This window comes from Sapajus apella, unplaced genomic scaffold, assembly GCF_009761245.1.
Source record: "Sapajus apella isolate SASKATOON/1434 unplaced genomic scaffold, GSC_monkey_1.0 scaffold55, whole genome shotgun sequence".
In the NCBI taxonomy this organism is placed as follows: domain Eukaryota; kingdom Metazoa; phylum Chordata; class Mammalia; order Primates; family Cebidae; genus Sapajus; species Sapajus apella.
The window spans coordinates 13,594,611-13,611,523 of NW_022436995.1; the positions used below are offsets into that span (position 1 = coordinate 13,594,611).

The 16,913-nt window shown below is 44.6% G+C and overlaps 1 pseudogene; it reads right to left on the reverse strand.

Moving 5' to 3' along the window:
- LOC116527708 overlaps positions 1 to 5,075 on the reverse strand; it is a 31,736-nt pseudogene extending 26,661 nt beyond the window's left edge.
- Positions 5,076 to 16,913: the final 11,838 nt, after the last annotated feature.

A 16,913-nucleotide genomic window follows, 5' to 3' on the forward strand; every position in this document is an offset into this window, starting at 1 on the left:
TCTGTTCTTAGTATGTATATGTCTAATTCTCCTTGCATGTCCTCTAGTTTAAATTTTACATAAGTTGATGCTGTGTCTTGGGTGCATAAATATTAATAACTGATATTTCTTCATTGTGAATTGTATCCTTTAGCACTTGTGTCCTTCTTTGTGTCTTCTAATGATATTGGTCTGAATTTTATCTTGCCTTTATTTAGATTATGACCACTATTTTTTTTTAATTTGTATTTGCTGGATAGATATTTGTCTAAATGTTTATTTTAACCTTTATAAATCTGTTATTTCCTCTGTACTGCATGGTAATGAACTTTGCTTGGGTAGCTGCCAATCATTTTGTTTTAGGTTAGGCCCATTTGAGTGTATTGACGTTACTGATAAGGTTGACCTCAAAAGTTTTGTCATTTTGTTTTATATTGGAAGTATATCTTACAGAAATAACATTTGCCTTTATGGGCTATTTTGTCTCTTTTATGTCAGGGAGGGTATACCTTTTGAATGTAGGCAAATTTATATTTTGGCTCTGATTGTTACCTTTATACCATTTCTAAAACTTTTACTCCTCACCTTGTTTTTCATGCTCTTGTCTACTGATTCCCCTTTCCCCATGAGTGATACTGAAGTTACCTAGTAACTTCCTCTTCTTCCATGTCTTCTCCAAATCTAATTTGCAGTAATATCCTTTGACTCCCCATTAAAACCTACAGGAAAGATTTTTTTAAATTGGTATAGGTAATTATATATATTTTGGGGATGTATGGGATACTTTGATACCTGTATATAATGTGCAGTGATCAAATCAGGGAAATTAGGGTATTCATCACCTCAAACATTTTTCTTTTCTTTTGCGTTAAGGACATTACAATTCTTTTCTTCTGGCTATTTTCAAATGTATGATAAATTATTATTAACTATAATTTCCCTGCTGTACTCTCCAAGGCAGTTCTCAAGCTTATTGAACTCCTATGTACTTTTTTCATTCTTCTCCCATTTTTGATCATTGTGCTGTATTTATATTCTCAGGACATAAAGCTATTCATACTATCCTTTCTTGCTAAGAACCGTTATTTAGTCTTAATTCTACAGGAAACCGTGTCTTCCATGCTTGTCAGCAGTCTTTGTGCTGATACTTCTCCAGTCATTTTGGCCTTTTAAAGTACATTCTCTAGTGGATTCCTCAGGAAGGATTCATAAGAACAACATTCCCTGGGTTTTTTCCATTTTCATAACAGTGTGTCTGTCTTTATATTTGAAGATCAGTTTGTTTGCTATAAATCCTTGCTTCATAGTTTCTTTCATTGAGTATTTTAAATATGTTGCTTCATGGTCCTCTAGCAAAAAGGGCTATGTCCAAAGTCTAATGGCAATCTAATTTTCTCTCTCTTATAAGTGACTTGGTCTTTTTGCCAATGTCTTTAAGGTTTTTTTCTTTTACTTTGAAGTCAGTAGTTTTACCAGGGTATTGGCTGTTTTAGGTAGATTTTCCCAAATACAAAATACACATTTCACTATAAAGTTTCAAGTCTGTTTTATTTCAGGAAAGTTTTCTTAATCTAAATATTTTGGTATTTGCTTTCAATTCTATTGGTTTGATTTTTATCTCCAGGATTATTATGCCACATATATTGGGTCTTCTTCATTTGTCTTTGATTTTATAACTTTTCTTCTTTACAGTTGGTGTTCATTCATATTTGAGTTCTGTGGTGATCTGAAATATGGCCATAAAGAGGCATGAGGAAACACTTTAAGTGAGAAAATTCCTCTATATCTTGACTGTGCTAGTGGTTACAAAATTGTATATAACTATGAAAAGTTCAAACTACACGATTACAATGGATTTATTTTATTATATGCAAATTATATTTTAATAAAGCTGAGAAAAATGGACAAAAATTCTTTGATGCTCCTCCATCAAGAAGTAGAGTCTATATTCCCTCCCTTTAAATCTGGGTGGGCCTGTGACTGCTTTGACAATAGAGTACAGTGCAAGTGATGCTATGAGACTTCCAAGGCTAGGTCATGAAGGACTGAGTTGGTTTGCCTTGGTCTTTAGAACACTTATTCTTAGAAACTTGAGTTACCATGTATAAAGCCTGACTAGCCTCAAGAACATCATGCTGGAAGGGCCACCTGTCAGCACTCCAATGGCCAGTCGTAGCTGAACCCCTGCTCCAGCCATCCCAGCCCAAGCGCCAGATAGATAATTAAAGACGCCATCTTGGAAGTAGATCTAGATCTAATCCCAGCTGTCTCAGCCCTTGGCCATTCAAGTGGTCCCAATTAGGCTTAGAATCCATGAGCATGATACAATTGCTTTTCCATTCCACTAAATTCTGGGGGTAATAAATTATGTAGCAGTAGAAAATTAGAACATGTCCCTTCCATTTCAGTCTTCACTTATGATATTGTTTTTCATTTCGTTTTCTTTCCTGGGTTGTCATTTCTCTTTTCAAATCTTTCTTTTCTCAAATTATGTCCTTTCTAAATTTTTCTAATCTGATTATGCTATTATTTCATACACTTATCCTTTTTCTTAATTTCCTTTAGTTCCTTTAATATATTAGGTTACAAGTTTTATCTGTTTTATAAGCATGTCTTTCTAACATGACTGCATTATCTGTAAAGACATCCTCCCATCCAAGTATTAACCAGGCCTGACCCTCCTTAGCTTCCGAGATCAGATGAGACTGGGCTCGTTCAGGGTGGTATTGCCGTAGACATCCGTAAAGACATTCTATCCCTTATTTTCCTTTCTCTTTGTATAGAATTGGCTCATGATCATTTTCTGTTGCTCGTCTCTTTCATTTTTAAGTATTTTTGTTTCTGTTTCATTTTTAAAATTTTTATATGTTTAGGGGGTACACGTGCAGATTTCTTACCTGCATCTTTTGTACAGTGGTGAAGTCTGGCTTTTACTGTACACATCACCCAAATAAAGAACATTGTATCCAATAGGTAACTTTTCAACCCTCATACCCCTCCCACCTTCACACCTTCCATAGTCTCCAGTGTCTGTTATTCTACTCTGTATGGCCATGTGTATCCATTGTTTAGCTTTCACTTTATAAGTAAGAACATGTGCTATTTGACTTTCTGTTTCTGAGTTATTCCTTTAACTAATTCATTCATTTATTTAATTTCCAGGGTGCATGTGCAGGATGTGCAGGTTTGTTACATAGGTAGATGTGTGCCATGGTGATATGCTGCACCTATCAACCCATCATCTAGATATTAAGCCCAGCATCTATTTCACTTAGGATAATGACCTGCCGTTCTCCTGATGTTGCTGCAAAAGACATAATTTTATTTTTTATGGCTTAGTATTCCATGGAATACACACACATACACACACACACACACACACACACACGCACATGTCATGTTTTTTTATCCAGTCTTCTGTTGATGGACACTTAGGCTGATTCTCTATCTTTGCTATTGTAAATAGTGCTGCAATAAACATATGAGTGCAGGTATCTTTTTCACATAATAATTTATTTTCCTTTGGATAGATACCCAGTAGTGGGATTGCCAGAGCAAATGGTAGTTTTATTTTAGTTCTTTCAGAAATCTCCATACTGTTTTCCATAAAGGTTTTTACTAATTTATAATCCCAACAACAATGTATAAGGGTTCTCTTTCCCTGCATCCTCACCAACATCTGTTGTATTTTAACTTTTTTAATAATAGCCATTCCGACTGGTATCGGAATGGCTATTTGGTATCTCATTGTGGTTTTGATTTTCATCTCTATGATGATTAATGATGTTCAGCATTTTTTCATATGTTTCCTGGCTGTTTGAATGTCTCTTTTTGAGAAATGTAAATGTCCTTTGCCCACTTTTTAATGGGGTTGTTTTTTTTTGTTGTTGAATTATTTGAGTTCCTTGTAGATTCTGGATTAGCCCGTTGTTGCATGCATAGTTTGCAAATATTTTTTCCCATTCTGCAGGTTGTCTTGTTTACTCTATTGATTGTTTCTTTTGCGGTGCAAAAGCTTTTTAGTTTAATTAAGTCCCATTTGTCTATTTCTGTTATTGTTGCATTTGCTTTTGAGGCTTGGTCATATAAACTCTTTGCCTAGGCCAATGTCCATGGGAGTTTTTCTGGATTTTCTTCTAGGATTTCTTTAGTTTCTGGTCTTACCTTTAGCAATTTGTGGGTTGGCTTTCAGGGATACTAGAGTCCTTTTCTCCCCTTTCCTCTCACACAATTTCCAGAATCACATGGATCTTGCAGCTGTCAGTAGCTTATGCCCACCTACTAATATTTTAGAGTTGTTACCATACCTTGTCACCTACTTATGCTATAAATCAGTGGTTCTCACACTTTATAATCAGCATCACAAGAACTGCCCATAGGAAAGCTTGCACATAAATGTCTATAGAGGCATTATTCATAATAGCCAAAAAGTGGCAAGAATCCGAATGTTCATGAATGGATCAATGGATAGACAAAATGTAGCATATACATACAATGGGATATTATGCAGCCTTAAAAAGAAAACGAAATTCTGACCCATGCTATAATATGGATGAACCTTGAAAACATTATGCTAAGTGCAATAAGCTAAATACAAAAGAACAAATATATATGATCCATTTACATGAAAAGTCCAGAATAGACAAGCCTATAAGACAGAAAGTAGATGAGCGATTGCCTAGGGCTGAGGATGTGGTGGAGGGGGCAGTGGAATGGGGAGTAACAGCTATTGGGCATGAGGTTTCTTTATAATGGTGATGAAAATGACCTAAATTGATTGTGGTGACGGTTGCACAACTCTGTGGATATACTAAGCACCATTCCATTGTATAGTATGTGGATCATACACCTGAATAAAGCGGATTTTTTTAAAGCAGCTATACGTCACAACTGCCGGCTTCCCAGAATCCCCTTACTCTAAAAAACATTAGTTCTTCACAGATGTTGGTACTTCCCTTCATTGTAACAAGTCTTATGTAAAATGCCTTGCAAACAGTCACACATGGCAGTCTACCAAGGGCGCCGTGATTGAAAGCTGGTGTCTGAGAGCATCCTGAGGAAGGCTTTGTGGCTCCCGACTGTTGCTCCCAGTACATGCTGTGGTGACATAGAGTAGGATTTGCCATGATAAAGCCACGCTTTTGGCCTCAGGACAAAGCTTCTCAGCCCTGGGAGTCCTGGCCCCTCCCTGGCCGTCAGTGCAGCCCACAGCCTGTTGCCTCTGCCATGAAAGCGGACACCTTCCTCGCTCACTATTCTCTTCCCACCAGCAGACTCCCCCCAAGCCCTGGTTCTAAGGGCTGTCAGGGTCACCCTCCCTCTCCTCAAATCCCCCACCCCCTGCCCCGTCAGGACTCATTCTGCTTTCCATCTTGTCAGACAACAAAGACACTGGAGGAATTTATTTATACCTTCAGCCAGCTAATAAGACAATTCAATGAAAAGCAGCCCCCGCTTGCTGGAACCTCCTCGGCCTTTGATTGCCTCTTCTGTGTCCCAGTTCCCAACATTTATTCTACATATAAATTTTCCACGGTGAATAGACACCATTCTTTTCAGAATACCATTTGTTCCCTTGGCCATTTTATTTCCATCTCTTGTTTTGCTTTTTATTATTACTGTTAAACTGTAATTAATTCTTCTCCTATCAGCTTCTCTTTAGTGCACTAACCCTAATGCAGCATGAAGCGTCTTCACTCACCCCCAGCTACACACCTATTCTTGAGAATAATGAAGCCTCTGACATTTCAAAGGCCCACAAGCTGCTAAATCTTTTCCTCTATGGAATGGGAGTGGGGAGAGATGGAGGGAGGGAGGGAAGGAGGGAGGAAAGTTTGGGCAGACAGAGTTGAAATGATTTCATAACCAAGTGACTGTGGGTTTCCATTGAGCTGAGATAGTTCTGATTTTATTTAGCAGGCAGACACTTGAAAGGTTAAGAAAGTCATGCAGGAAGTGTGAGAGAAAAGCTCACATGCACTTTAAAAAGTGGCCCCTGTCCTGCGGCTCAAATTTGGAACCACTGTCTTCCTCCCGTCTGAAGAGCTTTGCTGCATTACGTTCCCTCTAAGTTTTCACAGCATCCCCTCAAGGTCAGCCTCTTTGAAAGGTATACCAGCACTGTGGACAATTCTGTGATGGCATCTGTAGGGGGTTGAATGGGGGGGTCCCCAGATATCCCCGTCTTGATCCCTGGAACCTGCGAATGTTACCTTCTTTGGAAAAGGGTCTTTGCAGATATGATTAAGCTTAGCATCTTGAGATGAGAAGGTTCTGCATTATCCAGGTGGGAACTAAGTCCAATGACAATTATACTTATAACAGACATAGAGGAGAGTGACAGAAGAGGAGCAGGTGATGCGAAGACAGAGACTGGAGTGACGGGGCTACAAGCCAAGGAACACTACAGTTTGCTGGGAAGCCACCAGAAGCTACAGGAAGCCAGGAATGGACTCTCTCCTGGAGCCTCCAGAGGGAGCATGACCTGATGACAACCCGATTTCAGATTTCAGGCCTCCAGAATTATGAGAGAATATATATTTTTTAAGCCACCAAGTCTGTGATCATTTGTTATAAGCAGCCACTGGAAGCTAATTCGCATCCTTAGTTTGCCAACTCATCATAAGCAAAAAGCACAGAAGATAAAAGACCGGATAATACTAAGTCACAAAACTTTCACATGCCAAGCTGTTGCCTTCAGATGGTGGAGGTCTGGGTTGTCAGATCAAGCCGAAAGCATGCAGTGGATGCAGGAAATGAATTCCTACAACTAAGACCTTGCCAGAACTGGCTGGCTGCAGCTTTGCTTTCAGAAATATGGATTCTCTGGTGTCAAGAGGCTGTGGCATACAGTTGGCTCAGCTGTGACTTGTAATTTACATTTACAATTCCTTTATCCAAAAGATTTCTAAACTCAGGTGTCTATATTTCTTTTTTCCTCCCATCTTTTTCTTTTAATAGCTAGAAGAGCACAGTTATGAGTAGTTATAGAAATGTCCCAGAGTCATGGGTCTGCATGGGATCTTTTTTGAGAGATCAAGTGATTGGTCTCAGAAAGTGACATGTTCCAACAGGCCAAGTCACTAACGGGGTTTCCCATTCTACCGCCTTAAGATCGGGCTCTTTGTTCATTCATCCCACAAATGTTTTTAATATTTTACTCCTTCTTATCAATTGATAATTCCTTATTGGCTCCCATTTTTCTTTCACCATTCGTTCCAGAAGCTTCGGCTCATTCTCCCTGTAAATGCCTCCCTATTTCATTTTTCTTCTATTGCCCACCTCTTGGGTAACATACAATGCAGTTCCTTGTCATGTCCCCAGGACTTCATGCAAGCTAGCATGGGCCCAAGCTTTTCACCTCTCAGTAGAAATACTGCCTAATAGCACACACAGTGGAGCCTCATAAACAATGTGCTACATAAAAGGCTGAGTTTCCAGATGTTCTAGCCATATAGAGTACCACTCTGTTACAGTTTGATTTTATCCTGTGAGAAAATGTTTGAAAGCTTACATTTAAATTGATTCTATTTCTATTATTTTAAATAGCTTTCTCTTGTAGCTTACAGGGTACATTTCTATCCTAAATGACATGTTTCCGTTTGACTTGCGTGCTATAGTTCCGTGTCTGTTTACATCTGTTTGTGCGAGCATGCGCAAGTTTGTGTGTGTTTGCACGCAAAATCCCTCTGGTAACAGAAAGTTTATTTTCCCTCTTCCCATAACTGAAAATCCACTGAATGAATTTAACTTAAATTACCTCTCTTGACCTAAATAAATATCAACAAGATAAATTATGACCTAAAATGTTATTTCTTATTTTTAAAAAGTGAAAAGGTGACGGTAATTGAGTTTGCTGCTCGAATCACAGCTCTGGCTCTTGGCAACACCCTAAAATAACACGTTCCACCTCAGTTCTCTAGCCCAAACACAGCAGCAGTGAGGCCCTGCGTCTGCACTGATGAAAGGTTTTCAATTCTGGCAGGGCACGCCGTAAACCGAGGCCCACAGCCACGAAACAAGAGGTGGTGTGGAATTTACAAAGCTCAGAGGGGCAATCTCCATCCATTTGTGGTGATTAATATCTCCTTCCTTGGCTTGAATGCCAGCCTTCAATTAGAAACAGAAATGGAACCTTGCCTTTAACAGAGAAGACCCCCCAAGACAGCCCCTGGAAGGGGATTTCCCCTGGAAAGGAAGGCCTAGTAAAATCTAAGAAAGAGAAGAGCCAAAATTCCCCTCCATTAGCAGAGGGTGCCTGCATTCCAGGGCTACTTCCTGCATCTTCCAGGCTGCCCTCCTGGGCACCTTATACCATGGCAGGGAGTGACCTCAAAAAGATTACATTCTCATGGGAACTTGAGGAAGGAGAAAGGCTTAGTGGATTTCTTTAGTTATTTTGGTGACTCTTTCTATTTTTTAAGAGTTTCTAAGAGTCTGAGGGAAAATCTCAAGGCTCCCCTCCACCCCCAACCTCTTCCTTCCATTGAATTTGGGAACTCACCCATTGGGCCAAGCCCATCTGAGGTTCTTCTGCTTCCAGTTGGGGCTGAGACTGATATCACCAATGCCATTGCCAGTCAGGGGGAGAATGGGATTACTGTCAATACCAGATTTCAAAATTTGATAAAATGTGATGGGTATGTGAAGAATAATACAAATTCTGACTCATCATAATGACGCATCCTTCTCTCCCCAGCTCTCCCTCTCCCATTGGGTGTGTGTACTGGGAGCCCTGACAGGTGAGATTGCTCTTTAAAAAGACGCTTGTGGGTGGTCCTGGTCAGGATACTCCCAGAAGTCTCTGGTGAGGGTATTTCCACATTCAGGTACAGAGTATGCCTTAATGGTTGCCCCCTCTCCTCCATACTCATTCCCCACCACCTTCTCACCCACAGAGTACACATCAGGCACTGGGGTTGCAAGAGGAAATAAGACAACCCACCTCCCTCATGGGGGTTGTCTCCTGGTTTGGAACAGACTGACCCCATCAATCAATCACTTTAGATGGTTCTAAATAACACAGAAAAAAAAAAAAGTCAACGTAACGTAGGATAGATAGAAGGTAGGGAACTGCTTTTTAGGGTGATTAGGAAAGGTCTGAGAAAGCGATGTTTGGGCTGGGACCTCCATGATGACATGTATATAACCTCAAGGTAACACACAGCCAGTCTTGAGAGATCATCGGTCAGGCATAAAGCAAGGGAGTGGTCAGGTGTCCTGGTCTGCTGCCAGGAAGCCAGGTAGAAGAGGAAGACCAGGCAGCATGGTTTTCACCCTTCATCCCTGCTGCCCCCAGCTCCCTCAGCTGCAATCTGATGCCACTGACACGTTGCAGGGTACCCAACCCCATGCTCTAGAATGAGGTCTGAGCTGGGCATCGGGGCCCTCAACCTTGACATCTAGGGGGTTCCATCAGCTATGCATGCTTCTCTGGGCCCCACCCCCTGCAGCCCTCACAGTAAGAGCAGCACTGGGACCGTGCACGGCTGTGGCTCTGAGCCATGCTTCCCTATCTCTTACTACAGTCCAGTGATGAAGGAAGGCAAGACCTGGCCAATTGACAATCATAATGCAGTGTGATGAGCTCAGGGACAGATGAAGCAAGGGCCCAGCTGAAACCCAAGCTCAGAAGGAAGGGGCGGCAAGGCTGTGCAGGAGGCTGCCCGGAGAGCTGGCTCACTCTTGCTCACTGCCAGCCTACCTCAAACTTGGCTCTTTGTAGCACTTTGCAACAATCATCTTGGCTCTACTTGACAATTACTCTGGTTCAGCAATGGGGGTTAGGCCACCGTGGGTGAGTACACCTGCAGATTTGGCCTGCTCTGGGTGTCTCCACCATCCTGGAGCTGCACTCTCTGTGGCAGTCTTGCTGGGTGTTTCCTAAGCACAGTGGAGAAAGCTGGATAGTCCTCCCTGGGTCTGGAACAAATCCAGGCCTCCCAGCCAAGTCCAGTCACCCCCCTGGACTCCTGCTCCTCTTCCCTACTCACTGTCCTGCCAGCCTTCACATCCAGTACTAAACCTAGCCCACAGCACTGGAGCTCAGCGGACCCTGAGAAAACATTCCCAAAGCAGCCATTCCAGGGCAGGGCTGAAGGACCTAGGATGGCTTAGCCCTTCAGGCTACAGGAACACAAACTGTCCACTTGCATCTTTGTGCTGACCACTGGGCCTGATCTCAAAGAGAAACTTCATGGTCAGAGTAGATGGACTCCTTTCAGGAGCTGTCATCTCAGAGGAGGTTGGGAACTGCAGCCCAGGGACCGTGAGCGTTTGTCCATGCTGGGAACTGGGGGCTCCAGAGCAAGCAACAAGGAAATCCTTACACCCAAAGGGGTCATGGGCTTGTTCTGGGGCTCAGTGAAGAAGGAGGAAGTGGAGCATTCTGTACTTCACTCCGGAGCTAGGCCACAGTGTGTGGTGGGAGGGGTGGAGGAGGGAGGGCAGGAGTCCAGGAGTCCTGGAACCTGTGGAAGAGGGGCCGGGTCTGGGTCTGAGGAAGGTTGCTGGGGCCAAGCAAAGAAACCAGGGTGGAGGAAGTGGGACCTGACACTTGCTCTCACTTGCCTCATTTTAGCCCTAGCTGCTGGCTGAGCAGTGACATCTATCTGCACGATGGGTCAAGGCATATAAGGAACACCATTTAACCACTGCCTACCAGCGGGCGTGTCAGCAATGTCCCAGGTGAGCATTGCTGTTTCCAAACCACGTGGCATGAATGCATCTAAAGGACAGGTTACCAGTGAAAAAGCAGACCACCACCCGGGATTTCTTGTTATAAAATAAACGTCTCATGCAAATCAAAACCATATTTGCTTCCGGATATATGTAAATGTATAAAAAAGGTCTTGAAAGCCACAGTGTGGATCAGTGACAGGGGTTCTCTCTGGGGGAGCACTAGGGCTGTAGGAAGTACAGAGAAGCATTGGAGGAAAGTGTGGTTTGTCTGTGTGGTTTCAATTTTTTTTTTTCCAGCAAGTACGTTTTCAGGTACATCTTAGGTACCTTTAAAAAACTTCCATACACCTCCCTGTTCTTCACGTTGCTGGAAGTCCAGCCCAGGATGGCTGAATGGGGTGGATGGCTCTGTTGGTTAGGACATTTCATAACAGGCTCTTTGGTTACCAATGAGATAGGCTAAATGGAAGAGGGTTGAGACTAAAGAGGGCTGGCTTACTCTGAAAAGGTCACCAGTTTTGCGCTGGCAACAAGGCAGAGGGAGTCTCCAAGATCCTAGAATGGGGAAACGATCTAGACAAGAGAGAGAACAGACCCCGAGAATGGCAGACGCTGGGGCCCCAGGGGAAACAGTGGCCGCTGACACTTTCCTATGCTGTATGGCTCAAGCCTGTAATATCCAGGATGGCTGAAATTCTGCAGAGGGTTGTTTCCTGCTCAGAATTGCCCTGTAGTCCCCTTAGTAATCCCCAAACTCTTAGAAAAAGTCTGCTGCATGGAAAAGCTTGTGTGAGTGGAGCTTTAGGAAACAGAAAAGGATGTGAAATGATTACTCTAAGGGCAGATGACAGAAGAAGATCAAGAACTCAAAGGGATCAGAAATTTGAGGTGATGTAACCAAGGGAATATGAAATCCCTGGGGGGTCCCTCAGAAATCCTGGGAAGGGCAGTAGATTTTCCGTGGTACATGGGATGGAGGCTTCAGCGTGTTTAATTGGCCATTTGAAGAGAGGGGCTCCAAAGACTGAAGATCCTGAGGCTATGTGAGTTAATTTAAGTAAAAACATGCCAATTGATTTAAAAAAAATCAGAAACCTATAAAGAAGTAAAAAGTGCTAGCATAGCATTTCCATCCATTTGATGTAATACATTCACTCATTAAATAGTAAACTCACGCACTGCCCCCTCCAACTTTCCCCTCTGCAATTGCGTCTTATGGTCCAGCTTTTAAAGTAATGCAGTACATGGAGTCAGAAACCCGGAGATCCATAAACCATCTAGACATCTAATAGTGCTTTAAAAGAGGCCCGGCGCACTGGAGGGTAAGTGGTCAGTAATGGCTGAGCTGGGTACGGACGGGATGGGGAGAGGGCTTGGGGCTTCAGGGAAAAGTGAAGCCGTGAGTGTCAGGAGAATTTTTACAGTGGCTATAAAAAGAAGTCCCGTGCTCACACATTTAGATTCTGAGTTGGCCAAATAAACTCAGGCCTCTCGCAGTTCACACTGTCAGCCTTGGCATTGGTTCCGGCAGCTACTGTCTCAGAGACCCAGTAAAAATGCTTGGAGAGAGAAAGACCTCACCATCTCATTGAGGAGCCATTGCAAGGCCAGCTCCCAGAAGGGCCTCCCTGTTACCAGGAGTTACAGGCAGCAGGCAGTCCTCCTGTCAATAGGCCCCTGGCAGGTGATGATTACTATTCAGCACCAGCCCCTGGTTCCTTGGAACATAACAATGGTGTAGGCTTCTGAGCAAGGGCCACGCTTTGCAGACTTGGAAGGGAATGTCTGTGTTTGCAAAATGCTACGACTTGGGGTTGCTAACCCTGCAGCCCATTCCCATAGGAACTCCAAATGGAAATGCTCACCCATCACCACTCCCTAAACTACCTGCTCCCAACCAGTTGCTGGTGACCAATGGAAGTGTCCTGCCCCAGCACTGCTCTGGAGAAATCAGGACACAGTTACCAGCTTCACTGCAACTCTCAGTTTAGATGTACCGGGAAAGGAAGACCACTCCCCGGCTGATAAATATTTCAGCAGCTCTCTAGGGGATAAAAGCCCTGATTTGTAGCATTTCCTGATTCCCATGGAGCAAATACCCCCACAGGCTACCAAGCCATGTCGCTGGGCAAGCAGCTGGGAATTGGGATTCACGATGCAGTAATCAATGGAAATAACCTCACACAGCTAATAGTAAAATATAGTAAGAGAATTAGGATGTGATGTGTTGGTGGATTTATTAACTTTGTCTTGGATGAAATTTTAAGTGTATGCAGTTTAATTTTTAATCATTGTTCTGTTTAATAACGGGTTTCCGTTCCTGAAAATTTAGCAACTGATGCTCATGAGCTAGTACGTGAGCTGGTTCCAGCACACCACCGGCTGGGCCCTGGGACTCCCCTGCTTTGGGTTCTGGATCTAATTTCTTTTTCTATTGCAACAATCTTGGAGAAGGCCTTGTGTACTGATGGCATGGGCAAAAGACCGAGGAGCTCAAGTCACTGGGTTACCACAGATGGAGGATGGCTGCCCTCAAGAGTCATCTGGATCCGTGGTGGGTTTTGCATGAATAAGAAATAAGTATTTACATGTTAAGTCACAGAATGTTGTTGTTGCTTGTTAAGACAGCATAATCTACTCTAACCTAGCTAGTAACTCACCTTGCCATGAATGGCCAAACATAGGCTGTTCTTATCAGGAAGTTCTGTTTTCCTCCCTTAAGCCTCTTCTCCCCCATCAAAAGCTTTATTTGCCTAGGAATCTCCACGTGCTACAAGTGTTTTCGGTTAGTTCTACTCAGGGAGTTGGGCATTCCAGTCGGCTTGAACATTATAGTAGTTAGGTTATATACAAAGCAACCAAAACATACGGTGACTATAAAAGGAACATTTCAGACACTTATTTCTCTTATACATAAAAGTTTAGATGTCAACAATAGTTGGCAAGTTACATCCTCAATGTGTGGCTTCCACCTCTAGATCCAAGGCGTAGGACCCATTTGTGACTCTTTCCCAACCAGAAAGGAAAACAAAAGGGGCTGGGAAAAGGGACCCAATTCTTTTTAGCTAAGACTCCAAAGTGGCACACATCCTATAACTTCTGCTCACACCTCGCCGGACAAAAACATAGTCACATGAACATATCTACCTGTGAGAAAGTCTGGAAGATGTAGTCTCTAGCTGGGCTAAGGTGCCCTGCTAATAGTCGGTGGTACATTTCTGTTACAGAGAGTAAGAAAGAGAGAAGGGATCTAGGGAGAAAAGACCTGATCTCTGCCATGATCTATTGTGTTGTCCTTGCATGGGAGAGGTTCTAGCTGCCTGGTGTGGAGCAGCTGCCTGGTATGGAGGAGCTGCCTGGCACAGAGGAGCTCTTCCCAAGCAGAGTAACTCATCCTCTCTGATTTCCTCCATGGAATGGCTGCCTGAGTGGCAGTCCCTTTGAGGGTGCCTTAGTCCATTTTGTACTCCTATAACAGAATATTACAGACTGGGACATTTATAAACAATAGAAGTTTATTTGTCTCCAATTTTGGAGGCTGCGGAGGCCAAGATTAAGGGGCTGCATCTGGTGAGGGCTTTCTTGCTGCCTCATCCCATGGCAGAAGGTTGAAGGGCAAGAAAGTGGGTATAAGTGAGACAGCAAAAGAGCAAGGGATCTGTAATACAGGGATTAAGGCCTCGAGTTTAAAGGCATTAACCCATTCATGAAAGAGGAGCCCTCATGACCTAAATACTTTCCATTAGGCCCTACCTGTCAACACTGTTGCATTGGGGATTAAGTTTCCAACACATCCTTTTGGGGGATACATTCAAACTGTAAGAGGAGTGTAGGTGATTCCACTTCTCCAGTATTATGGCTGTAATCCAGAGTCCCCAGAGTCATAATGCTGCTTGTTTCTTTCCCCAGCTTTGGTTTGGGTGTTAATCTATTCCCATGAGGATTCCTGCCACGGAGGGGCACAGGCAGGGGGAAGGAAGCCCTTGTTAGACTGTCTGCAGGGTGATGACCAAGAAGCAGTAGGGTGTGTGGGCTCTGGAGTCACAGTTCCTTGGGAAAGGTGCTTAATCTTTGCTACCCCAACGATAGAAAAGATTAAACACCTTCTGTTACTGATGATAGTAATGGTGCCAAGTTCATAGGATTGCTGGGATGACTGAAGGAGATATTGATGCAAATGTGTTTAGCATAGAGGGTGAAACACATTTGATTCGCTTAATAACCATTAGCTATTGCTGCTACCAGCACCGGGAGCACCGGCAGCACCACCAGCACCACCAGGACCAGCACCGGCAGCACCAGCAGCACCAGCAGCACCAGCAGCACCACCAGCACCGGCAGCACCAGCAGCACCAGCACCGGCAGCACCGGCAGCACCGGCAGCACCAGCACCGGCAGCACCACCAGCACCAGCACCGGCAGCACCGGCAGCACCACCAGCACCGGCAGCACCGGCGGCACCAGCACCGGCAGCACCACAGGCACCAGCACCGGCAGCACCAGCACCACCAGCACCGGCAGCACCGGCAGCACCACCAGCACCGGCAGCACCACCAGCACCAGCACCAGCAGCACCGGCAGCACCACCAGCACCGGCAGCACTGGCAGCACCGGCAGCACCAGCACCACCAGCACCGGCAGCACCGGCAGCACCGGCAGCACCACCAGCACCAGCACCGGCAGCACCGGCAGCACCACCAGCACCGGCAGCACCGGCGGCACCAGCACCGGCAGCACCACAGGCACCAGCACCGGCAGCACCAGCACCACCAGCACCGGCAGCACCGGCAGCACCACCAGCACCGGCAGCACCACCAGCACCAGCACCAGCAGCACCGGCAGCACCACCAGCACCGGCAGCACTGGCAGCACCGGCAGCACCAGCACCACCAGCACCGGCAGCACCGGCAGCACCGGCAGCACCACCAGCACCAGCACCGGCAGCACCGGCAGCACCGGCAGCACCGGCAGCACCGGCACCAGCAGCACCAGCAGCACCAGCAGCACCAGCAGCACCAGCAGCACCACTACTGCTACTGCTACTACTACTGCAGTTATCTGGTTGCTGCTAGGGGAGAGAGTGACCAGTTCTTTCCCATATGGTTGCTTGTGCAAGGTGAAGGTCTTCACTACAAGGCGTGGTTATAGCAGGCTCAAGCATGCCGTGTGTCCTAAACCTAGAACTATTCTCTCCCATTTACCCTTTATTCCTCTGTACTGAGCAGCCTGCTGGTCTGTCTCTGTTCTCATGATACCTTTGTTTCAAGATTCTTCTCTGGCACTGGGCCTTGGTCACAGGTACCGGCCCCAGGTCTCAGAGAAGAAGAGTTGGGCTCTCAGTTCTTTCCTCCTAGGAGGGTCTCTGGGTGCTTTCTACAAATGGATTCTCCCATTGTCTAAAGTTCTGGACACGTAAGGGATTATCTGTCTTTGCCATATTAAATGAAAGTCCTATTACACCTTTCCTTTTCCCCAGAAGCGGGTAGCCTATTGGCCTGACAATTTGTATAGCAAGGATACCATGAGGTAGCCTCTGCCCCAGCCCAGAGATGCTGTTGTTAGCTATTCTAAAACCAATCAACCAACAAAATGTAACAACGGCAAGACAAAATTTTTGTACAAAAGCCTGTTGGAGCACCTACTATAAATTTTATCTCATGTGATCCTCACAGCAAACCTGTGAGATTGGTATCATAGAGCCAGCTCTATTTACATCTAAAACATTGCCTGGTTCTGGTCATTAAATTGCTCGCACCAACCTACGTAGGCAGAACTAACACAAGGGAAAGAAGAAAACTTTACATACCTAAGAGCTTATCTGTAAGGTTTTGAGAAACATTCTTATCATCGATACGACTCTTAGAGATACAACCAACAAACTCAGAGTCAAACGGATTAAACAAAACCTGCAACTTTTTGGCTCAATAATAGTAAAATCCAGGAGTACCTGGTTTCATGTATGCCAGGGCCCAGATGCTCAGGTGATGTCCTCAGTGTTGTCCCTTTTCTTCTTTCTCTCGGCTCTCCCTATGGTGGCTTCATTTTCAAGCTCACCCTCTCTCCACAGTGGTCATGGAAACTCCAGTGCCACAGGCTACCAGCTTCCAATTCAGAAGGAAGAGGGCTTCTCTCTCCCTGTAGGTTCAGAGAAAATCCAAGGATTAAGACTCCAACAAAGATTCCCTCCTTGAACAAACTCTATGCAGGCTCCCCTGAAGTGTCTTCTCAACTGAGCTCTGACATTTGGGCTTCTA